This window comes from Protopterus annectens, chromosome 17.part0 (genome assembly GCF_019279795.1).
Source record: "Protopterus annectens isolate FY-2018-M chromosome 17.part0, PAN1.0, whole genome shotgun sequence".
Lineage (NCBI taxonomy): Eukaryota > Metazoa > Chordata > Ceratodontiformes > Protopteridae > Protopterus > Protopterus annectens.
In genome coordinates this window covers 1,022,920-1,050,451 of record NC_056751.1, presented here as the reverse complement: position 1 = coordinate 1,050,451, position 27,532 = coordinate 1,022,920, and positions in this window count along the sequence as shown.

The window sequence follows — 27,532 nt, the reverse complement described above, 5'->3', positions numbered from 1 at the left end:
AAGACTAGATGAGAAGGCAAGAAATGTGGAAAATGCATAAATGTAGTTGTGAGTATAGAAAATTTCTGGAAGAACCTCGTGTTGATCAGGCATGAATGCAGGAATGGTTAAGGAGCAGAGAATTCAAACCAAGAGATGAAAGGTTAATACTGGTAGCCCATGATAGTGGGCTGTATATATGCTGGTTTACAAAGTCCATTGAGCAAGTGGGAGAAACAGACAAGTGTAGGTTTTGTAAAACCAAATTGGAAACAGTCGCACAATTCATTGCTGGTTGTGACATACTAATGGCAGAAGGGCTGTATACTCAGAGGCATAATAATGTGGCAAGACTGTTGCACTGGGGATTGTGCAAACATTATGGCACTGAAGTGGCTGAACAACACTGGAAACATGAGCCACAAAGCATAATAGAAAATGATGAAGTCTACATCACATGGGATCATAACCAACAGTACAAAAGATAGACGCTAGAAAACCTGATATAGTGGTCCATAAAAGAAGACAAAAGTAGCATTGCTCATTGAAATTGCCACACCCAGTGACTGCAGTGTCTTGCATACAGAGAGACACAAAATCATAAAATATCAAGTCTGCAGGCAGAAATGAGAGCAATGTGGAGGAAAGATACCCAGACAGTTCCAATAGTAGTAGGAGCAACAGGTCTTATAAAAAAAATCTACAATCGTATTTAGATATGTTACCAATCCATGTAACCCTGTACAAATTGCAGAAGGAGTCATTACTGGGCACATTGCGGGTGCTGTGAAGAGCACTTTTGGCTGACATCAAAGATTGAAACAATACTAATTTCATGAACTTTAATCGTACTTTGACTTAGGGATGGGGTCCAATCCGATCATGGTATTAGAAACCCAAAAGATTTGGACGAATTAAAAGACTGGCAAATGGAAAGAATTAAACCTTGTACCTTAGTTACATGAAGAGCTGTTAATAACACAGACTCTGTGGTAACTAAGAATTAAACCTTGTACCTTAGTTACAGGAAGGGCTGTTAATAACACAGACTCTGTGGTAACTAAGAATTAAACCTTGTACCTTAGTTACAGGAAGAGCTGTTAATAACACAGACTCTGTGGTAACTAAGAATTAAACCTTGTACCTTAGTTACGGGAAGAGCTGTTAATAACACAGACTCTGTGGTAACTAAGAATTAAACCTGTACCTTAGTTACAGGAAGAGCTGTTAATAACACAGACTCTGTGGTAACTAAGAATTAAACCTTGTACCTTAGTTACAGGAAGGGCTGTTAATAACACAGACTCTGTGGTAACTAAGAATTAAACCTTGTACCTTAGTTACAGGAAGAGCTGTTAATAACACAGACTCTGTGGTAACTAAGAATTAAACCTTGTACCTTAGTTACGGGAAGAGCTGTTAATAACACAGACTCTGTGGTAACTAAGAATTAAACCTGTACCTTAGTTACAGGAAGAGCTGTTAATAACACAGACTCTGTGGTAACTGTTAGGTTAGATGCTGTTCACTAACCTCTGTAGAAGCAGACTAAAGCCAAAGCCACAATAACCTGACATCATAATCTAAAACCAAGCCTGACCTATACATTTGCATTAATCTCAGTTTAAGGCCCCATTAATATGTCCTTTAACAATACAAAATTTGTCTGAAAAATCAGTATAATTACATTAATGTCATAACCTTTTCTTAACTTTATCTTTTTAGAAATTGGAGTGTATACTGATTTTGACAAATCTTCTGGCCTTTTATCAAGTCCCCAGACACTAATAATTTATTTTAGAAACAATAGTTGTGCATTTGTGTTTACAGTAGTTCTCTGTGTTCCCCAAATTTCTAAAGAAATGTGACATGTTTTGTGCGTTAAAAGGGCACTTTCCAAAAATGGAAAAAATGTTTTTTTTTTTCATCATAGGCATAGGATCACCAATATTTAAGTGCTTGTATCAGTCAAAGTGCTTTTAATTATGTAAATGAAAAAATGTAAGAGCAATCACCACGAAGGTATCACCAAAACACAAAAGGCAGCTTGTCCCAGATGAAATCCAATGGCAGTCGTTTAAAGTAGTAGCAAAAACGTTTATTCAAAAACAGAAAATGAGCGCTTTCGCATAGCCAAGCTATGCTTCATCAGATATATTAGTTCAAAATAAAATATCAAGTGCATATATACAACCTTTTGGCGGGCTCATTAGATAAGCATACTGCAACTAATTAACTAAACAATTAATGGTCATGGAGACAGAAACTAATTAAGAAAAACGTCAAGTAAAACTGTTCATGAAAGTTATACTCAAAATTCTAAAATCATAAATCATTCCAGCAGTCTTTATCAGACACAATACTGATGATCTGTGCATTAACGCCAAAAAACCATGGACCATCAAACTTCCATTTAGATTGTCAGTAATATGTAAACATTCATTCTTACGAACATTGCAATCATTGCATTGTCAACCATAATAAAGCATTACTCACGGGCGTAGGTTCATCACTAAATAATTGTTGCATAAATCACCCTGAAGTGTCCTTAACAGAATCATGTTCGCCAGTAACATGATAATGCAACAAAAAATTGTATTATTAAAATCCTTACTGGATTTGAAGCTATAAAGCATAGCTATACATTGGTTTTACATTATACGAGAGATGAACAAACCCACGTATCTGCACGGAAGATCACGTGCTTTTGGGTGCCTATAGGGCATCTTAAAAAAAAAAAAAAAAAAAAAGCAAGGCGGTCTTCTTCGTCCTAGTGCCTGAAGCTTACAGTACAAAGCAAACGTTAATCATCAGTCGTTAACGCTTCAAACTACACATTTTCAATAAAAAAGGCGTTAGTTCATAAAGCATATAGAACTAAACACCCCATCATCCCTAGATATTTAAAAAAATCCTAAAATTAAATAACATTACTGGCAAAAGATGATGAAAAATATGAAAGGTATGATAAATAAAACAACCTATAAAACATGAAAAAATGTAGAACAATAATAACCAACTCTGAGTATGAGCCAGTAGATTACAAAACATCTCCACACACCAAATGTAACACCTACTCAAATGGATGTGTGGAAGAGCCAAACATGTGATCTGTTATTGAGAAAACATCAAACAAAACTAGGCAAACGACTATGCGAATTACACATACTATATGAAAAAATCACAAAGTATGCATCAAAACTCAAACCATCCTGGTGCGCTGTGAATGACATGTGATAAAGAGTATGAACCAACATATATAGAGAATGGTTCCATGAGTAAAACATCAGAATGCTGGATCACGAAATGGGAATACACCTAAACACCCATTATGGATGAGAGGCAATACTCATACTGTAATACTAGCTACATGATCAACAAGTATAGAATATGTTGTATGAATTAATTACAACAATGAAAATGTCAGATATGTCTAAAAGACCCATCAGAGCATGGCTGAGGGGTATAACAATACTATACAGACATGTAGAAGGTAAAGCCATCATAGTTTGTTAGCACTATGTATGAAAAAACCATGTAGAGAACCCTGCTCAGAATATATCCTGGGATTTCCTTATATAGTTCTATCTGCGTTCAACTAATGCAGATTTTAAAGGTATAGAACTATTCAGGCCCGGTGGAAGGTGCGCTGCTAATTTTAATATCCAATGTAGCTCAGCTTTAGCCAACATGTTATCAGTATTACCTCCCCTTAGAGTGGGTGTAATGACCTGTAAGACCCTAAAAGTAAAATAGTGGGAATGATTATCCTGCACATGTCTAGCTAACGCATTGGTTTCCTCTTGTCTCCGAATTTCATAGAGGTGATCATAAATACGATCACACAATCTTCTTTTGGTTAAACCTATGTAGAAGGCTGAACAAGAAGAGCAGGTAGCCAAATAAATCACATTCCTAGTATTGCAATCCGCATAAAATTTAGGTTTAAATATTATGTCCATGTTGGGATGCTTATATTCCTGCGTTTTACTTAGGCTATTACATCTAGGACAATGTAAGCATGGATGAGTCCCTTTGATTACTACATCACCCAAGAGTAAACCAGTAGGTTTACCTACATTAGTAATATGTTGATCGTTGCAAAGTTGTTTCTTAAGATTATCACTGTTTTATAACAAAACCTGGGTGTGGGACCTACTATACCTTTAATTTGCTTATTCACAGTAAGGACATTCCAATTTTTTCTGATGATATCTCTAATGCTTTCTACTTCATTTGTATATTTAATAACATAGTGTATATTATTTTCATAAGGGGTCAATTCCATAGAAGCTTTATTCCTATATCCATATGATGTAAAGGATTTACCAGTGGTGGCAAAATCTATGTCACCAATGATGTCACGTCTGATTTTTCTGACCATATTCATATCATAGCCCCTTTCTTTAAATAAAAGTTCTAATTTACTGGATTCCTCAAAAAGGTCATTCTTGCTTTGACAGAGTCTAGATACCCTAATAAACTGGCTAGTTACTATCCCACGAAATGTGTAGGCTGGATGCATGCTATCAGCAGCTAGCAATGCATTTCTCCATGCAGTTTTTCTATACAATGTAGTCGTGATGGTACCTTCGTCAGTCAACCGTAGTGTGACATCTAAAAAGTGTACATGATGATGTGAGCTGTCTACAGTGAATCTCAAAAAATTAGTGGTGGTATGTAGATGTTCCAGAAATGTTAGAAAATCCGTAATTGATCCTTCCCAGATTATAAGTATGTCATCTACAAACCGTTTATAGTATTTAACCTGTCTGAAGGATGTATGAGTAAACAAAAACAACTTCTCCCACCAATACACTACCAGGTTAGCATATGTATTGGCACAGGGGGTCCCCATGGCTACCCCCCATGCCTGCAGGAAATACTCATCTCCAAATATGAAGATGTTGTTGTTCAAAACTATATCTAACAGTTGTGTGACCAGTATAATCCTATCACAGGAGAACTGAGTTTCCTTATGCAATAGTTCCCTGATGTATTGGATACCTATGTCATTAGGGATGGAAGTAAAAAGTTTCTCTACATCCATGGTTATGAGTAGATAACATGCCTTAGGCTTCTCCAGATGTACACATTTCAAAGTCTCCAGTAGTTGATAGGTATCCTTGAGTATATTGCTACAACTATCAACCACTGGGCGTAGGATACTCTCCAAAAAGATGGATATATGGGCCGTAACCCATTTCTCTCCTGCTACAATGGGTCTCATAGGGATGGGCCATGTCTCCTTGTGAACCTTTGGGAGGCCTTTAAGAATGGGAATGACTGGGTCGGTTTGCATAAGATATTCGTACATCTCTGTACTAATCTGTCTGCATAGCAGCAGATCATAAATATTATCTTTAACAGTGTTGATAATTGTAGAAACCTGATGTATGGAAATGCGTGTATAAGTATTGTGATCAGATAACAGTTCATTCATACATCTCTTATATTCTTCTGAGTCCATTAGTACTACCCCCCCCCCCCTTTATCTGCAGGCTTCACAACCAGCTTATCATTACCCTTTAGCCAAGTCAAGGCACGGTTTTCATCTCTATTGAGATTATAGAACTTCCCTTTCATGCTGTGTGTCGAAGAAAACAGTGCATACAAATCATTTTCACATAAATCCAAAAAACATTGTACCATCGGTTGTAATGGAGGTGAAAAAGTACTCTTTTTCTTGAACATGTTGGGTAGATCATTTTTTCTATTACTACAGTCACTGTCAGCAAATAAAAGCTTAAGACAAATACGTCTACAAAACAGTCTTAAATCCAATAGAGTGTCTTCTAACGATGCTTTGGCAGCAGGAATGACCTTTCATATTTTTCATCATCTTTTACCAGTAATGTTATTTAATTTTAGGATTTTTTTAAATATCTAGGGATGATGGGGTGTTTAGTTCTATATGCTTTATGAACTAACGCCTTTTTTATTGAAAATGTGTAGTTTGAAGCGTTAACGATTGATGATTAACGTTTGCTTTGTACTGTAAGCTTCAGGCACTAGGACCAAGAAGACCGCCTTGCTTTTTTTAAGATGCCCTATAGGCACCCAAAAGCACGTGATCTTCCGTGCAGATACGTGGGTTTGTTCATCTCTCGTATAATGTAAAACCAATGTATAGCTATGCTTATAGCTTCAAATCCAGTAAGGATTTTAATAATACAATTTTTTGTTGCACTATCATGTTACTGGCGAACATGATTCTGTTAAGGACACTTCAGGGTGATTTATGCAACAATTATTTAGTGATGAACCTACGCCCGTGAGTAATGCTTTATTATGGTTGACAATGCAATGATTGCAATGTTCGTAAGAATGAATGTTTACATATTACTGACAATCTAAATGGAAGTTTGATGGTCCATGGTTTTTTGGCGTTAATGCACAGATCATCAGTATTGTGTCTGATAAAGACTGCTGGAATGATTTATGATTTTAGAATTTTGAGTATGACTTTCATGAACAGTTTTACTTGACGCTTTTCTTAATTAGTTTTTGTCTCCATGACTATTAATTGTTTAGTTAATTAGTTGCAGTATGCTTATCTAATGAGCCCGCCAAAAGGTTGTATATATGCACTTGATATTTTATTTTGAACTAATATATCTGATGAAGCATAGCTTGGCTATGCGAAAGCGCTCATTTTCTGTTTTTGAATAAACGTTTTTGCTACTACTTTAAACGACTGCCATTGGATTTCATCTGGGACAAGCTGCCTTTTGTGTTTTGGTGATACCTTCGTGGTGATTGCTCTTACATTTTTTCATTTACGTTTCTCTTCGTTTGGTGAGAGCATCTTTAGCTGTGAGTAGTATTCCTGGTATTGCTGTTTCTTCCTGTTTTTTGTCTACTACTCCACGCACACGATGGAAAGTCAGAATGTTGGGAATGCTTCCACTCCAGGGCCGAGGGACACGTCTCGTTTGTGGACAGGTCTGTTTGCACAAGATCTTAACCCTTTATTGTCACTGGATTTGAATGAGGCACCAACCCATAGATCCATTACTGATACTGGAGAAAATTTACAAGACTTTCATGACCAACTGAGAATGTTGGAGAATAATCTCTACCAATTACAGAGATATTTGTGGCAAAGACTACACTTAGAAGCATGCTTGCATTACAAGGTAGTCCCCAGAGGCATGCGGGTTTTCTGCATGCCTACGTATGGGGACTCCCACCCCTCTTTATTAAAGCAATGGCAGGATTTGAACATCAATCTAGGATTCGATTATGTGAGACTTCTATTGAACTATTTTTTACCACTGGAAACTGAACTTCGTAATAAAACTGATATTCTTTACCAGAGAATACTTGATAACTTCACCTCTGATTACTGTAGTGAAAAACTATGTGTAGTTTTAACACATGTTAAGTCATTTGGTGAAAGGCTGAGCAAGACTAAGCAACACAAACTTAAGAGAGACCATACGGACTTTCAAAATGGCCATGTGTTTGTGTGGCCCAGACACCAGGGTGAACAAGCCAATACCATGCGTAATACAACCAATCATGTACATGTCACAGTTGATCCAGAAGCTGTCAATGATTTGCTACCACAATCTCATGATATCCACCCTATTGTGCAGGCAGTAACTGCTTCCAACAGAGTTCGTGACTTGGACCCCATTGAGATCCCCACTATGGACACACCACCACCCAATCAGGAGGCCCTGCAAAGTCATCACAGCACAGGAGCCATACCTAAGAATAAGAATGTGAAAGAAATGCAGAACCCCCCTTTTTTACCCTATCAACGGAAGTTTGCTCCACAAGGGAGGGGGCGCTCCAGCAGCAGGGGAATGAGAAAACGCAAATACTCCGAAGAACGGAATATGCCCAACAGAAGGACAAGGTATTGACTTTGGTGTTTAACTTTTCTAACCATACTATTGATACAGCTACATTCAGCCTTCTCAACAGAGGGCTCTCTTTCATTCCTGCTGCCAAAGCATCGTTAGAAGACACTCTATTGGATTTAAGACTGTTTTGTAGACGTATTTGTCTTAAGCTTTTATTTGCTGACAGTGACTGTAGTAATAGAAAAAATGATCTACCCAACATGTTCAAGAAAAAGAGTACTTTTTCACCTCCATTACAACCGATGGTACAATGTTTTTTGGATTTATGTGAAAATGATTTGTATGCACTGTTTTCTTCGACACACAGCATGAAAGGGAAGTTCTATAATCTCAATAGAGATGAAAACCGTGCCTTGACTTGGCTAAAGGGTAATGATAAGCTGGTTGTGAAGCCTGCAGATAAAGGGGGGGGGGGGGTAGTACTAATGGACTCAGAAGAATATAAGAGATGTATGAATGAACTGTTATCTGATCACAATACTTATACACGCATTTCCATACATCAGGTTTCTACAGTTATCAACACTGTTAAAGATAATATTTATGATCTGCTGCTATGCAGACAGATTAGTACAGAGATGTACGAATATCTTATGCAAACCGACCCAGTCATTCCCATTCTTAAAGGCCTCCCAAAGGTTCACAAGGAGACATGGCCCATCCCTATGAGACCCATTGTAGCAGGAGAGAAATGGGTTACGGCCCATATATCCATCTTTTTGGAGAGTATCCTACGCCCAGTGGTTGATAGTTGTAGCAATATACTCAAGGATACCTATCAACTACTGGAGACTTTGAAATGTGTACATCTGGAGAAGCCTAAGGCATGTTATCTACTCATAACCATGGATGTAGAGAAACTTTTTACTTCCATCCCTAATGACATAGGTATCCAATACATCAGGGAACTATTGCATAAGGAAACTCAGTTCTCCTGTGATAGGATTATACTGGTCACACAACTGTTAGATATAGTTTTGAACAACAACATCTTCATATTTGGAGATGAGTATTTCCTGCAGGCATGGGGGGTAGCCATGGGGACCCCCTGTGCCAATACATATGCTAACCTGGTAGTGTATTGGTGGGAGAAGTTGTTTTTGTTTACTCATACATCCTTCAGACAGGTTAAATACTATAAACGGTTTGTAGATGACATACTTATAATCTGGGAAGGATCAATTACGGATTTTCTAACATTTCTGGAACATCTACATACCACCACTAATTTTTTGAGATTCACTGTAGACAGCTCACATCATCATGTACACTTTTTAGATGTCACACTACGGTTGACTGACGAAGGTACCATCATGACTACATTGTATAGAAAAACTGCATGGAGAAATGCATTGCTAGCTGCTGATAGCATGCATCCAGCCTACACATTTCGTGGGATAGTAACTAGCCAGTTTATTAGGGTATCTAGACTCTGTCAAAGCAAGAATGACCTTTTTGAGGAATCCAGTAAATTAGAACTTTTATTTAAAGAAAGGGGCTATGATATGAATATGGTCAGAAAAATCAGACGTGACATCATTGGTGACATAGATTTTGCCACCACTGGTAAATCCTTTACATCATATGGATATAGGAATAAAGCTTCTATGGAATTGACCCCTTATGAAAATAATATACACTATGTTATTAAATATACAAATGAAGTAGAAAGCATTAGAGATATCATCAGAAAAAATTGGAATGTCCTTACTGTGAATAAGCAAATTAAAGGTATAGTAGGTCCCACACCCAGGTTTTGTTATAAAAACAGTGATAATCTTAAGAAACAACTTTGCAACGATCAACATATTACTAATGTAGGTAAACCTACTGGTTTACTCTTGGGTGATGTAGTAATCAAAGGGACTCATCCATGCTTACATTGTCCTAGATGTAATAGCCTAAGTAAAACGCAGGAATATAAGCATCCCAACATGGACATAATATTTAAACCTAAATTTTATGCGGATTGCAATACTAGGAATGTGATTTATTTGGCTACCTGCTCTTCTTGTTCAGCCTTCTACATAGGTTTAACCAAAAGAAGATTGCGTGATCGTATTTATGATCACCTCTATGAAATTCGGAGACAAGAGGAAACCAATGCGTTAGCTAGACATGTGCAGGATAATCATTCCCACTATTTTACTTTTAGGGTCTTACAGGTCATTACACCCACTCTAAGGGGAGGTAATACTGATAACATGTTGGCTAAAGCTGAGCTACATTGGATATTAAAATTAGCAGCGCACCTTCCACCGGGCCTGAATAGTTCTATACCTTTAAAATCTGCATTAGTTGAACGCAGATAGAACTATATAAGGAAATCCCGGGATATATTCTGAGCAGGGTTCTCCACATGGTTTTTTCATACATAGTGCTAACAAACTATGATGGCTTTACCTTCTACATGTCTGTATAGTATTGTTATACCCCTCAGCCATGCTCTGATGGGTCTTTTAGACATATCTGACATTTTCTTTGTTGTAATTAATTCATACAACATATTCTATACTTGTTGATCATGTAGCTAGTATTACAGTATGAGTATTGCCTCTCATCCATAATGGGTGTTTAGGTGTATTCCCATTTCGTGATCCAGCATTCTGATGTTTTACTCATGGAACCATTCTCTATATATGTTGGTTCATACTCTTTATCACATGTCATTCACAGCGCACCAGGATGGTTTGAGTTTTGATGCATACTTTGTGATTTTTTCATATAGTATGTGTAATTCGCATAGTCGTTTGCCTAGTTTTGTTTGATGTTTTCTCAATAACAGATCACATGTTTGGCTCTTCCACACATCCATTTGAGTAGGTGTTACATTTGGTGTGTGGAGATGTTTTGTAATCTACTGGCTCATACTCAGAGTTGGTTATTATTGTTCTACATTTTTTCATGTTTTATAGGTTGTTTTATTTATCATACCTTTCATATTTTTCATCATCTTTTACCAGTAATGTTATTTAATTTTAGGATTTTTTTAAATATCTAGGGATGATGGGGTGTTTAGTTCTATATGCTTTATGAACTAACGCCTTTTTTATTGAAAATGTGTAGTTTGAAGCGTTAACGATTGATGATTAACGTTTGCTTTGTACTGTAAGCTTCAGGCACTAGGACCAAGAAGACCGCCTTGCTTTTTTTTTTTTTTTTTTTTTTAAGATGCCCTATAGGCACCCAAAAGCACGTGATCTTCCGTGCAGATACGTGGGTTTGTTCATCTCTCGTATAATGTAAAACCAATGTATAGCTATGCTTTATAGCTTCAAATCCAGTAAGGATTTTAATAATACAATTTTTTGTTGCATTATCATGTTACTGGCGAACATGATTCTGTTAAGGACACTTCAGGGTGATTTATGCAACAATTATTTAGTGATGAACCTACGCCCGTGAGTAATGCTTTATTATGGTTGACAATGCAATGATTGCAATGTTCGTAAGAATGAATGTTTACATATTACTGACAATCTAAATGGAAGTTTGATGGTCCATGGTTTTTTGGCGTTAATGCACAGATCATCAGTATTGTGTCTGATAAAGACTGCTGGAATGATTTATGATTTTAGAATTTTGAGTATAACTTTCATGAACAGTTTTACTTGACGTTTTTCTTAATTAGTTTCTGTCTCCATGACCATTAATTGTTTAGTTAATTAGTTGCAGTATGCTTATCTAATGAGCCCGCCAAAAGGTTGTATATATGCACTTGATATTTTATTTTGAACTAATATATCTGATGAAGCATAGCTTGGCTATGCGAAAGCGCTCATTTTCTGTTTTTGAATAAACGTTTTTGCTACTACTTTAAACGACTGCCATTGGATTTCATCTGGGACAAGCTGCCTTTTGTGTTTTGGTGATACCTTCGTGGTGATTGCTCTTACATTTTTTCATTTACGTTTCTCTTCGTTTGGTGAGAGCATCTTTAGCTGTGAGTAGTATTCCTGGTATTGCTGCTTTTAATTATGTGTTTAACTCAGAATAGCCTATTATGGGATGTCACCCTGATATGGTTTCATTGGTTGGTGTTCCAGCAAGATTATATCAGACCAGCAGACTGGTTTCTGTGGTTTTGTTTCTCCAGTAACAAAGAACTATGGCTTTGTTTCTGTTTTTCTCTCTTCTGAATGGCTTTAGCAAGAATACGATTTGTTCAGTTTTACTGAATTCATTTTATGGTACTTGTGGCCATCTTACTACAGGCCTTTAGAATACATACCTGAATGGTAAACATGAAGTGGTTGTCAACGTTTTTGCCTTTGTTCAACTCTGTATGTTCACAGGTTCCTAGCTTAGAACTAGGCTAACTGTCTTTTGCAGACCATTTTAATCCTTGCCAAGTTTCCTATTTAGTGTTTAAAATTGCTTTTTTTGCTTTAGTGTTTAGAGTAACCTTACCCCATTCATTGATTATATTTACAAATTTGATTGTACTCTAGATATATAGAAAGTCCACAAGCATGTGTTAAATCATTCATTTAGGAGCAGCCTCTATCCATTAGTAGTACAGTAGGGAGCCCTGAGGTAAATTTCCTATTATCCATTAGATTTAAGTTGCATTTGTATTAGGATAAAAATGAGCTTTGCGTTAAGTGAATGGGGAGTCTGTTTTAGGGCAATGGTATCCCCTGTGAGATATGTCTGTCTCTCCAAATAAATCTGTTGATGTGGCAGAATGAGTTTAGATCCCTGGAATGAGACTTTCTGATACCTGTTGACTTTTTGATGTGTATTATGTCCATCAGTATTGGGTCAGAGGATGACTGTATGCCAGGCAGAGCCCTCCTCTTAGCAGTTTGTATTAAACCGAATATAGTGATAAGACTTTGAGGTGGTCCACACAGGGTAAATTATTTGAGCCTAGTACCCTTTTTGTAAGGTATATCTGTGGACATTCCAGCTGCTGCAAGTGAACAGATGAATGTCAAGGGGAGCCTTATACTTAATAGGTGGCCTTATGTGGGCTGAATTAAGGGAGACAATTACATCCTGAGACCTGAAAGCAATACTTTGTTAATAAGCTATTTGTTATATAAGGATTTCCTCACTATGTTGGTTGGAAGTTATGTCATTTTCTACGTAAGCTCTCAGACCCTGAAAAACTGGGTTGTCTCTGAGGGGCATATTATCAATGTGGTAGTTCTCTGGGGAATTTGCTTCTCAAAGGATACAATAATGCATTTTTTGGCATATACTTTTAGCCCATGATACTGTTGCCATTTATTTGTTTGGCATAAACCTTCCTGCAGTATCTGTAAATGTATAGTAAATCTAATGGGGATTCAATAATTGCTTCTAGTTTGCAGTCATCTACAAATGTAGTTAGCCAGAGCCCCTTATTATTGGCTTTAACTTCTGAGAAGAAAATACTAACAGGAGAGGTTCCATCACAGAGCCCTTAGATAGTCCATTGGTGACTGATCTTTTAGTGGATGCAGCTTCACCTTTTCTGGTTGCATGCACTCTATCTGTAAACCAGTTAGTAATCTGGCAGGTGACTTAGGACTTTATTCCTAGCTTATTCTGTTGCTGTATTATGCTAGAGTGGGGGGATTGTGTCAAAAGCTTTAACTAGGCTGTGTGTACAATTTTGCCTCCGTCTGTTCCTTTTGTAACCTTTTCAAAAACATCCATCAAGTTGTGTAGGCATGACTTGCCTTTGATGAATTCAAATTGAGATGGTTCCAGTGAATGGAGGTTGTCTATGTCATTATTTATTAATTATATGGTTTTGCATATGATGCTGTTCAGACTTATGGGCCTATAATTTCCTGGGTCTATGGCAGGTTCTTTCTTATGCAGGGAATAACTCTTGCTGTTCTCTATTCAGGTAGTGCAAAACCAGTATGGAGGCTAATGTTGAACAGCGTTGTTATAGGTGTGGTTAAATTGTGCTTCATGCTCTTCATTATACATCCAGGGATATTGCCAGGACCCATTAATACTGCATTTTTTGATTTGGACAGTTCTTTCAAGATATGGTTATGTGATATAGTCAGGGATAGGTAATTTCAGGTATCTCACATTGGACAGACGTGGGGAGGAGAGTAAAGTTGGAGATGAATCTCTCATCCAGCAAGTTAGCTATATCTTCAGCTTCTGTAAAAGTAACGTCCAAAATTAGCTCAGTGCATTGCTGTGTTGTGCTGTTGAGATTGCAAACATAAATAAAAAAAAGCCTTGTGATTTTCTTTAGCTAGGGTGGCTATTTTCAACTCATATTTGGCTTTGTTTGATTTGATTTACCACCTGAGCTCTTTGCTTAATTTATTGACAAAGGCTCTATTATTTTGGGTATTACTGATTTACTTTTGGCCAAAATTCTCTTCATTTTATTACATGGCTTATTTATATTATAGTTTAACCAGGTGACTGTTTAGGTTTCCCCAGCATTTGTGCAGCTGTGTACATGTTTGTGCATTGTGGCAGTGTATGCTTTTGTGTATTTCACAGACTTTCCTATGCTTGTTGGGGATTTTTATCTTGGCAGTGAGTCACTTAAGAGTACATAGTTTGTGTTAAAAAGTTTCTGAAGGAGGCATGTGTGTCAAGGCCTTTGTTTCAATATTATTTTGAAGGAGACAGCTTTATGATCGAACATAACAAGGGACAATGATACACAAGGGATGATGCAAAATAAGTACTAAGATGTTCCCTGAAGCAGTACTGTTATGCTTTGTTTGTATTCACAAAGTCCAGTAATCTCTGTGCTTGTGCACTTGTGGTGCTGAAGGTTTCCCAGTGCATAGCTGGGTAGTTAAATCTTAGTCATCATGGTCATCATCATCATCATCATCATCATCAACTGGCTGCTTTTCTCCATAGGTTCATAGGTTCATAGGTTGGTACTAGGCTATCAGCCCTAGGGCCTATACAAGCCTAGCCATAACAATTCCCTGGCTATTTCTTCCCACACTATTTAATTCCCTGGACCCCTGTCTAGCATTTGCTACATGGCGCTGTGGTGTCATATCAATCATCACCATCTGTCTCAGTTCAATACCTCTCCCCTAGCTTCTTCAACAGGCATGCCTGACTGTCACAGGTGTTCTCTCATACTATCAGTTCATCCCATTGCTGGATGCCCTCCTTTACTATTGCCTTCTTCCTGTATGCCTTAAATCATCTTCACCAGATCTTCGTCTGCTTTTCTGCACATGCGGGCAAACCACCATAATCTGTTCCTTTTGACTTTTTTCTACAATAGGAGCTACTTTGGCTTGTGTTCTGATGTCTTCATTTCTTCACTTGTCCCCTAGTGTGCATCCCACTACCCGTCTCAGGTGCTTCATCTCCATCAAGCTTTCTCAAATGCTCTGCCTTTACTGCCCAGTTTCTGTACCGTACAGTAATACTGGTTAAACTACTGCTTTGTACACCTTACCTTTCAGCTTCTTTGGCATTCTTCTGTCATGCACTACCCCTGTCCCTCTGTTGTAGTTATCAGTGGCCCCTCTGATTCTAGCTTTGACCTTCTTGTTCAGACTTCCCTTGTCCTCAACCACCCCTCCCAGACACTTGAAGCTGTTAAGTTGTTCCACTATTTTCCCTTCTGTCAGAGTTCTCATCTTCTTCTTATTTCCCCCACCTGCTGCCATTACACCTGTTTTATGTCTGCTAAGTTTCATCCCATGTGCCTTTCGTTTTGCATCTCATTCCACTATCCTTTGCTGAAGTTCTTATTCGATGTCAATCTGTAATGGCACATCATCTGCATACAGTAATTTTGTTGATCTGTCCCCTCCGACATGTTTGCTAATGTAGTCCATCACTAATATGAACAGCAGTGGACTTAGTGCTGGACCCTGATGCTCAGCCATTTCCACTGAGAATCTCTCTGAGAGGCTAAACACTGCCTTTGCTTGAGCCATTGGGTCCTTGTACAAAGCCTGCAGTAATTCTACCAGTGTTTCTGGGACTTTGATCCACAGAACTTCCCAAATCAGCTTTATCAGGATATTTTTCCAAGTCTAGGAATGCACAGTTGGACTCGTACCACTAATCCCTAGCTTCTTCTCAACTATCTGACTCACTGCAAACATTGGGTTGGTTGTGCTGCATCCTGATCTGAATCTGAGCTGCTCATCTCCTGTTAAATAAAAACAAATGATAACAACACAGGAAGCTCAGATGCAAAAGTTTACTAGTGTACACCAGGAGGCAAAAAAACATACAAGTACAGAGTTTTGTCTGACATGATGCAGGAAATACACAATTTTATATAGGTTTAACACTCAAGCTGTGCCCACCTTACTGACGTGGTTAGTCACAGGGCACCTACATCACTATGGTCTACAATATTCTATTCACAAGAAAAAGCTGATGTTATACATTTTAAAAGTTTTTCCATGGGAATAATACAGCCTTGCAAAGCACCTGGTTAGTTATAATGTCTTTCTGTAAATGTTACTCCTTCAAGGTTTCAGGCTTGTTCGAATACAATAGTTGGTTCAGTCTTGTGATATACTTCTTTGTTCTTCTTGCAACTTTACTTTAGCAGCTGTGTCTTATCTTTGATAACATTCACAAGGCCAATTATCCCAGAGGAAGGAAGAAGATTTCCAATGCTTTATACATTTAATTTCCTGACCCAGCAGATAATCATTAGTGAAAAACATAAGCTTGCTGAGCTGGCTACTGCCAGGGTCAGAGTTCAAATACACTGCAGCTCCAAAGCTTCAAGCAATTGCATGTAAAATCATTCTTATTGCCATATTGTAAATAGAATAAAATGCATTATATACTATTTGCTTTTAAACTAGCACTTTATACATGTTCAAATACATATTTTTCTAACATTTTCCTCCCTTTTAATACTTTTTATTCTATTAAGAAATATAAACAATGTTTTATCATCCCCTAGCCTTCTCCCTTAAGGACTTTCAACTAGGCAAGTCATTCAGTTTATATTTCGGAAAGAGTTTCGTCTGGAATTAATAGTTCCAATTCAGTCTTGATACAAAGTTTCAGTTACAGATATATCAACAAAATCTTTGACTAATCTTTTCATGCAGAGGATCCCACAACAGACACATGCTCCCAATAGGAGCAGACCAACGCAAATAGCAATCAAAATATTCATTAGGATAGAACCCCACCCACCAAACAGACTCTGGAAAAAGTTCGTCAGTGGATTTGGGCCTGGTTTAGTCATGGCCGATACCTGCTGTATTACCTCTAGGTGGTCATTAATCTCGTGTCGATTGTCTGGTATGAATGCACAGCATTCTTCTTTGATAAGCGCGCACGTACCACCTCTCACCGCTAGGGTGAAGTCAAGAGCCATTCGATTTTGTAGCACAACAGTTCTCATTGCATTCAGTTCATCAGTCACTAGTTCGAGAGCAGAAAAAGTTGCGTTACTCATTACTTCGAGAAGTTTTGACAGCTTTTTCAACTCCCAGATCAATTTGACTGCTCCATATGCTGGAAGTATTCCAGCCCAGGATATAACACTGTCACTCAAGTCCATATGAGTCAATTTTTCTTTATTTTTTACGGAATGATGGTCCTTCCAACCAGCTTCGATTTTTCCCACTGGATTTACAGGTTTTCTGATTGGATCTTCAGGTTTTCGGGCTACATCTCTTACATTTCGTATCTTACCTAGAGGTAATTCTGCAGTATGCCTTATGGCCGGAACCAGATAACCCAAAAAACAACTGCCGGACCAATTCTCAGGTAGCCATTTGTATGCCTTTTTCCCACAAACAAAATAACAGTTTTCTACTTTAGTACTGATGCGGGTTAATTCTGAATGAAGCATTTTCTTATCTATAACAGATAATTGTTTATGTAAAACAGGATTTCTCTGCACATCTTTTAATGTTGTTTTCATTGAGCTCAAATATGAATCATAATTTGTATTACAAACAGTACCTTTATCTTTAGCTTTAATATATGGCCGATACCTGCTGTATTACCTCTAGGTGGTCATTAATCTCGTGTCGATTGTCTGGTATGAATGCACAGCATTCTTCTTTGATAAGCGCGCACGTACCACCTCTCACCGCTAGGGTGAAGTCAAGAGCCATTCGATTTTGTAGGACCTCTAGGTAAGATACGAAATGTAAGAGATGTAGCCCGAAAACCTGAAGATCCAATCAGAAAACCTGTAAATCCAGTGGGAAAAATCGAAGCTGGTTGGAAGGACCATCATTCCGTAAAAAATAAAGAAAAATTGACTCATATGGACTTCATCACCCAAAGACTCCCTATGCTGTGGAACAAAATCCCGGTACATGTGAGGCAGAGCACCTCGCTGGCCTTGTTCAAGAGAAATCTTGACCAATGGATGGGAGATCGCAGATATACCCCAGGAATTACCTCAGTGTCACTGCTCGACAGAGGCACAGCAAAATAATGGGTATAGTTCCCCATACTAAAGGGGTGGCGTAAGCCACAAAACAATGGGCTAGGCTTATAAATGCCCTCGGGCAGATAGCCTAGTATGAACCTATGAACCTATGAACCTATAGCATTTATAAGATATAGTTATGTTACAGTTACTCCAACCCACTTGGAGTGTATCATTCTTGTAGAAACATACAATTTCCTTCTGTGTAATAGGCAAATACAGTGCAATTTTGTCCTGTGATCTTACAGAACCTGTATCAAAAAGTACATTTTCCCAAGTCTCATTTATCCCCAAGGGGACAGCGGACATCAACAGTCCTCCATATGCTGTTGGTATAGCAGTACAAACCCAGCAATTTGAAATGTTCATAGTCTCTACATATACACACTTCATAGCTAGGTGTGTGTTAAAGTTTGGATGCCAGTCTATAGACAGTTCATCACGTCTCTCCACTTTCACTTGTGTGGTTATATGTAGGGAAAACCACAACAGAAGGAAAGTCATCACAATCATAGTCAATAAATGCATAGTTAGCAAGATGATTAAACAACATCTTTGGGGTTGATCTGTATTTTTACTCGTTTTGCTCTTGGCCATCCTGCCTTTGTTGTGTGTCAGTCACAAAATGTTTATCAAGCTGAAAATTCTTTACCGGTTTACAGTGCGTCAGATGGACCCAGGACGACCTCTCAGCAACTTTGACTGCAGTAGGCATCGCCAACAGCACCTGGTACGGTCCTTCCCACTTTGGACTCGCCCAATTCTTCCTCTTCGTGACCTTCAACCACACCCAGGACCCCGGAATCAGCACTGCTTCCAACGGTCTGGTCTGTCTTTTATCTGAAAAAGAGTTCAACTGCAGAACAGTTTTATTTGTTAGCAGTTTCCTCATATAGCTAGCTAATGAGCTGTCAGCCTCTAGTTCTGCAGGCATGAGAGCTTTCCACTGTGGCACATAATATGCCCTTCCAAATATCACTTCAAAGGGGGTCAAACCCTTTACATTTGGAACTGTTCTCATGCTCAGCAGTGCCAAAGGCAAACAGCAAATCCAATTCTTCTGTGTTTCGTTTACTAACTTCCTTAACTTGCTTTTTAAAATTCCATTGTACCTTTCCACCAGTCTTGCAGACTGTGGGTGGTAAGCACAATGATTCTTCAAGGAGATCCCAAAGAATGCCCCAAGTTGGTGAATCGTCTGATTAACAAAATGTGTCCCATTGTCACTATAGATTCTTTCCGGTATGCCAAATCTAGGAATTATTTCTTTTATTAGGGCCTTTGCCACTGTTGCTGCATCCGGATTTTTAGTTGGAAAAGCTTCTACCCATTTGGAAAACATGTCTATAATTACTAAACAGTATTTTTTCCCTTCACATTTGTTCAGTTCTATGAAATCCATACAGATAGTATGGAACGGATATGGTGGTATAGGAAAACTCCCTTGCTTGGGTTTGAATGCCCCTTGTGCATGATGTTTGTTACAGATATGACATGCTGCACAAAATTTTTGTGTAAAGTTTGTGAATCCATATGTTTGGAATATTCGATTTACTAACTGTACCATCCCCCCTGTTGAGACATGGCACTGCCCATGGCTCAACAAAGCTGCATATCTAAATAAATTAGACGGCAATATTGTTTTTTTCTCTTTGGAGAGATACAGTCCATTTTCGAGGATTGCACCTCGTTTCTCCCATTTTTGTTTCTCAGCTCTTGTAGTTAGTGTCTGCATTGTTTTTAACATTTCTAGATCTAAAATCTCAGAGGGTTGTAATTCCTCGGTTAAAAGTAAAGTTTCTGAGTCTGAGGCTGCTTGCTTTGCAGCTGCATCAGCTTTTGCATTTCTTTTTGAAATTCTATCCTGTTGCTTTGTATGAGCTAAACATTTACAAATAGCTACTTTAGTAGGTAACTGAATGGAATCTAACAAGTTCAAAATAAGTTGCGCATGATTAATCGGTTTACCATTAGATGTTATCATTCCCCTATTTTTCCATTGTTGTGCAAAAACATGCACTCTAGAGAAAGCATACTGACTGTCAGTATATATGTTCACACATTTATCTTTCGCTAGAGTGCAAGCCCGTGTTAAGGCTATCAGTTCTGCTGCTTGAGCAGACAGGTTATGCTGCAAGGGTTGGGCTTCTAAAATCTCTGTATCTGTAACTACTGCATATCCTACTAGACTTTTCCCTGTAGGACCCTTTCTGCATGAGCCATCCACATAAAATGTCACCTCAGCATCATCCAAGGGCATATCAGTGAGATCTTGTCTGGGCAAAGTTATTTGCTCAATTTCCTGCAGGCAACTGTGCGGTGTGTCATCCAGAGGAGTTGGAAGTAACGTTGATGGATTTAATGTTGTACAACGCTCAATTACCATATGTGGTTGTCTCAGCAGTATGGTCATACATGAAAGATGTCTAGCAGGAGATAGATATGCTATTTTTTCTTGCAGTAAAATTATCGCGACTGCATGAGGCACTCTCAATGTGAGAGGGTGGAACAACACCACTGAGGCCGAAGCCTGTACTGCCATTGCAGCTGCGACTACTGCTTGCACACAGTGAGGCAACGATCGTGCCACTGGGTCTAACTGTGATGAATAGTAAGCTATGGGGCGTTGCTTATCCCCATGCTGTTGCGTCAAAACTGATGTCATGTATCCCTGTTTACAATCTACGGTCTGAAAAAATCTTTTGTGGTAATTTGGAAGTCCTAAAACTAATGATGAAGTTATCAATTGTTTTAGTCTGCAGAAAGCTGTTTCTGCTTCAGGTGTCCATTGTAATACATCTTGTGCTGCCATTGGTGTTTTATATATTAAATCAGCCAGTGGAGCAGATTCTAAAGCATAGTTTGATATCCAGCTTCGACAAAAATTAGTCGTTCCCAAGAAGGACATCATTTCCTTCTTGGTTGCCGGTTTAGGTGCCTGTAAAATCGCTGTTTTTCTGTCTTCGTCTAATATTCTACCTTCATTGGATATTACATATCCTAGGTATCTAACTTGTTTTCTCCAAAGTTGTAATTTACTTTTGTTTACTTTGTGTCCTTGTGCTGCTAAAAATATCAATAATGCTATCGTATCCTCCCTGCATTGATGCTGGGTAGGGGCTGCAAGCAAGATGTCATCTACATAAAGTAGAATCTGACTACCTCCTGGTGGGGTAAACCCTGCCAGGTTGCTTGCCATTTCTTGTGCAAATATCGTTGGACTTTCACAATATCCCTGCGGTAGCCGAGTATAGGTATATCTTTTACCCTGAAATGTAAATGCAAACCAATACTGGCTATCAGGATGTATAGGTATTGAAAAGAAAGCATTGCTTATATCTACCACAGTGAAATATTTTTGTTGTGGTTTCAAATCATTCAACAAGGTGTGTCGGTCTGGCACCATAGGTGCTCTGGGTATTATTGCATTGTTTACAGCTTGTAAATCCTGTACCATCCGCCATTCCCCGTTTGCTTTTTTAACAGGAAATAGAGGGGTGTTACATGGTGAATCAAGAGATTCTACCAGTACTCCTTCCTTGAGTAATGCTGCTATTATAGGCTTAATTCCTTGTTCTGCATCTTTCCTCAAGGGGTATTGTCTTTTCTGTGGTCTAAATGATGATTTTGGTGTAATAGTTACTGGTCCTGCTGTTTGAATAAGTCCTACATCTGATTTACCTGCTGACCAAAGACTGTTTGGTATGTCACACAAGGCTTTTTCTTCTTCTTCTAATAAGAATGCTAATCAGCTGTCTTCACTAGTTTGTAAGTGTACAGCTGGATGTGTCTGTGTTAGCCAATTCAATTTTTGTTTTTGTATTCCCTGTTCTGATAATTCTAAATCAGTTTGTTTTTCCCATCTTGTTACTTTTTCTCCTAAGTCCGCCCATTTCACATCCTTATTCTTTGTCAAGCTGACATGTGGTAGCCTATTAGATTTGTACAGTGTCATGAATTCCTGAGGTAATGAACAGCTTACCACACTGTTTCCCTCAGTATCCCAATACAAGGTTCGTGATACTAATCTGTTAGCAGGATTTTTGAATAACTCTTGCTCATATTCTTTATCCGGTCCTGGCATGCTACAGTAGTATAGAGTACAATGTAACAAATGCTGTTGGTCAGTGTCAAGGGAGGGGGCCTTACTGATGGCTACATTCATCAGTTCCTCGGTTACTGCCCCTGGACCAGTCGTAACTAGGTCCTGGCTGTACCAGTAAAAAGTTTCACCCTCCGGTCGCACCACAAAAGTATCCATTTGTCTTTGTGCCTCCATACCCTGCATAGTGGGAACCACCACTATGCCAAATATCTGCATAAGATCTCTTCCCAGTAAGTTTACTGGACATTTTGCAGAAACTACAATTTTACTTTTCTGAGTCATACCTGAAACAGGGTCAGTTATTGCTATATCATGGGAGAGTGGCTCCCTATATAGCTGTCCATTTGCTGCTATTACTAATATATAATCAGGTGATTCTGAATATTCTGGTAACTTTGAGGGGTGTATCAAAGTTCTTGATGCTCCAGAGTCACACAAGAATTTCATTTCCCTTCCTTCCACCATGAGGGGTAACTTCCGGTTTTGTGTCTGCCAAATAGAGCTCCAAGCTCAGTAATGCCAAATCTAAAATTTCACTTTCTTCATCCTCTACATCTGCTTGCACTTCCTCTGTTCCTTCCACTACATTTACATTTGTCCTTTGTTTGTTTTCTTTTCCTGATTATTTCTGATTTTCATCACTATCATATAGTCAGTCCTCATCACCTTTATTTTCTGTAGTCACCTTTTTATTTAGCCTGCAATCCCTTGCTAAATGTCCTTTCTTTCCGCACTTAAAGCATTCACCTTTCTTTTTTCTCTCTTCAAAATCTTCTGACCTTTTGTCAGATTGTCTATTTCCCTGGGTATTTTTCTTACCCTTTTTACCTGACTGTACTACAAAGACCTCAGCTCCATCTTCAGCTGTGAAGACCTGTGTCTTCTTTTTCTTTTTACTATTAAAGTGTCTTTCAGCATGTCTAGCATATTCAAGTAAGGCTTGTAGCCTACTTGTTCGATGATCTATCATATGCTTTGTAATAAAGCTACTGATAGGTGCAATGCAACCTTTTAAAAACGCATTTTTCAGTTGCTGTTCATACGAAGTATCATGTGTCTGATTTTCAGGAATAGCCATACCACTATGGTTATTGAAACATTCCAATAATCTACCATAGTACCCATCTACAGTTTCATTCTCTTGTTGTATGCATTGGTTAATGCAAGTCCAATCTGCTCTAGGTTTCCATTTTTCAGAAATTCGGTCTGTAAGACCTTTCACTCTTGTCTAATTCTGCGTCACTATGTGGGAGTGGTTTAAGCACTGCATTACGAGGATTCCAGGTGCCACAAATCATGTGCCAATCTGGACCCACAATCTGTCTAACTACCTTTTCTACTTCTTCCCCATTCAAGTGGTAACTTAGTCTCATACCTTGTAAATCTTGTAAAAACTTTGTGTAATTAACTTTTGGATGAGGGATTCCCTCTGTAGCTTTCCGAATATCTTCCGGTGTCCATGGTCTATATACTAGAAGAGTTGGGTCTTGCCCTTCCTGTCCTGCCTGAGGATTTGGTACCTCGATTAATGGACAGATTTCTTCCTCACTCTCATCTAGTGTGTTTCTCCCTATTTGATATGTCTGTGTCTCCAAGTGTTTTACGTGTCCGGGACCTAGTTTCAATAGGATCTCTAACAAATGGTTTTAGTGTTCTTGTGACTTCAGGATAACGTGGAGGTGGACCCGCTTGTCCTCCTGCTTCATATCCTGAAAAAGGCATTGGAGGGGGAGGGGGCGGAGGGGCCGTCGCTATTACTGTATTATTATCCTCTTTGTCTAAAAATAACGTTTTAGCATTTTTAGTTTTTTGTTCCCTTCGGTTTACTTCCTCAATCCACCTGTGTGCCTGAGGAATGCCTAATCGCTGTTGTTTTTTTGCCTGACCTTCTGCGTCAGATTTAAGCTGTTTTAAAAGTTTAACTAGTGAAATCTTATTTAATTTACCATCAGATCCGTATTTATTAACCCATTTTGTATAATACCTTACATTATCAGCCCGTTGTAATTGCATATATTTTGAGTCGTCAGTTAGGGGCGGATCTCGCGAGCTTTTAGTGCACTGATTTCCCATTCTAAAAGAAAATGTTACGTAACCCTTTTCACCACGTGGTATTTCAGTTCCTTACACAGTTTATCTAGAATAACTGCCTACCTTATTCTGTTTCCCTGATCTCTGACAAAATATACAGTAATTTCCTTTTTGTCCCTGATCTGTATAATAAATCTCTGACAATGACATTTACTGTAACCTAGTCCCTGATCTAAAACAGAAAAAAGGCAAATATCTTCCTACCTGAGCCTCCTGGGTCGACCAGTTCGAGACCGCTCTTCGGCCACAGATCAGAAAGTGGCCAGCCTCTCAAAACGACAATTCAGTCAGAGGTCTTTGTGTTTCAAGAAGAACCGTTTCGGTAGCTTCTCCTGCACAGTATTCGACCACCGGTACACTCTGATCTGTAGCTGTCTGAGGGCTTCCGTTTACCGAAGGACCAAACTGTTAAATAAAAACAAATGATAACAACACAGGAGGCTCAGATGCAAAAGTTTACTAGTGTACACCAGGAGGCAAAAAAACATACAAGTACAGAGTTTTGTCTGACATGATGCAGGAAATACACAATTTTATATAGGTTTAACACTCAAGCTGTGCCCACCTTACTGACGTGGTTAGTCACAGGACACCTACATCACTATGGTCTACAATATTCTATTCATAAGAAAAAGCTGATGTTATACATTTTAAAATTTTTCCCATGGGAATAATACAGCCTTGCAAAGCACCTGGTTATTTATAATGTCTTTCTGTAAATGTTACTCCTTCAAGGTTTCAGGTTTGTTCGAATACAATAGTTGGTTCAGTCTTGTAATATACTTCTTTGTTCTTCTTGCAACTTTACTTTAGCAGCTGTGTCTTATCTTTGATAACATTCACAAGGCCAATTATCCCAGAGGAAGGAAGAAGATTTTCAATGCTTTATACATTTAATTTCCTGACCCAGCAGATAATCATTAGTGAAAAACATAAGCTTGCTGAGCTGGCTACTGCCAGGGTCAGAGTTCAAATACACTGCAGCTCCAAAGCTTCAAGCAATTACATGTAAAATCATTCTTATTGCCATATTGTAAATAGAATAAAATGCATTATATACTATTTGCCTTTAAACTAGCACTTTATACATGTTCAAATACATATTTTTCTAACATCTCCCATCTTATTTTCTACTACTTTGCATATTTGTTTGTCCATCAAACTCTCCAGAATTTCATGTTGTGTGATAGGAGCTTGATACATTTGTACTGTCCATAGTTGTGGATGTCCCCTTTGTTCCTGTTCAATGGCACTAGTATGCTTATTCTGCTTATTCTTCTGTCATTTGGAATACACTCACGAGCCATTTCTACCCTACCTCACTCAACATCTTGATCATATCATTTCTTAACTTATCTGAGCCTGTTACTTTCCCTGACTTCAGTTTCTTGAGTGCTGTTTTTGTTTCTAAGGTGGGGTCCTCTTCATCTGTCATCAGAGGCTGTGTATGAAGCAGTACAGCTTCTTTCTTCATTCAGAAGCTTCAAGAAGTACTGTGTCCATCTGCCTTTGACTTCTTGTAGACTGGTGATCAGGTTGTTGCAGAATCCCTTATGAAGGATGCCCAACTTTCTTCTTTATCCTTCTGTCTTGGCCATGTGACCTGATAGAGATAATTTGTACTATCTACTGTGTCAATTTACAGAAGTTAGTAGAGGGTTTTTGATGCCTTGTTCTTTAGTATTGCAGCTCTTCTCTTAGCCTGATTGTTAGCCAATCAGTAGTCCTTTTTAGCCTGGTTTGTCTGTTATGTCTTCCATTTTTTCTTGCACTCCTTCTTTCTTTTGATGACTTCCTGGCCTTCTGTATTCCACCACCAGCTTTCCATATCCACCTTACTTCCATATCTAGCTTGGCGGCATATCTGTTCTATAATTCTTACAAATGTTGATTTCAGGTGCTGACATTCTTTTTCAGATCCACTTATTTGCTCTTCTTCCAGCATTGCTAGAGCCCAGAGTAATTCCTTGGACTCTTTTGCATTCTATTCCGTCAACTTCTAGTTCTTCAGCCTAGTCACTAGGAGTCTTCTCTGACTACTCAAGGAAGATATAAAACAAATGTATTGATCTGACAACAAGCACAAGTCCAAAATACCCAAAGCATTAATGCTCAATATTCCCACTACATGTTCATCTTAAAAAAGATTTCATCAGATGTACCCCACTGAAAAACACATGGTTTAAATAACCCAATTAAATGAACCAATTTATTAGCCACCAATCAGACACAGCTCTAAATCAACCCATTAGAAAAACAAAGAAAATGTATGCATATATATATATATATATATATATATATATATATATATATATATATATATATATATATATATATACACATCAAACCCATCACCATATTAATACCTATACATCTGAATCACTAAAAATATATATATGGATGAAAATACATAAAAATACAAATCATGTTAAAACATAAAACTACAAAATATTTTGCTTACTATATATAAAACATAATATGTGTATGTACAAATATTCTTAAAACAAATTCATTCAACATACTAAAATAGCATGCCCTAAATCTCCATCTATTGGACAAACAATAATAAATATCAAAGCCCAGCAGCTCGGAGTTTTAACACAGGAGCTATAGATACAGTTTCTTTCATACCAGGGAACTACTAGGTATTTTTATTGGTGCTGAAGCTGGGCTATAAAAGCTACAAATGATGGCAAACCTAGTTTGTTTTATTAAGGCTGTGGATGCAGATATAGCTGGCCTTTTGTTAGTACCTGTTTTACCTCGCACACATGCACACAATATATATATATATATATATATATATATATATATATATATATATATATATATATATATATGTGTGTACATATATATATATATATATATATATATATATATATATATATATATATATATATATATATATTTATATATATATATGTGTGTGTGTGTGTGTGTGTGTACATATATATATATATATATGTATATATATATATATATATATATATATATATAGATAGATATGAAGACATGATATAGTTATAGATATAAATAAAGTAAAAATCAAAAATAGCAAATAAGTAAATAAATAAATAAATACTTACATAATGTAAAGAGACACACCAGCATAAA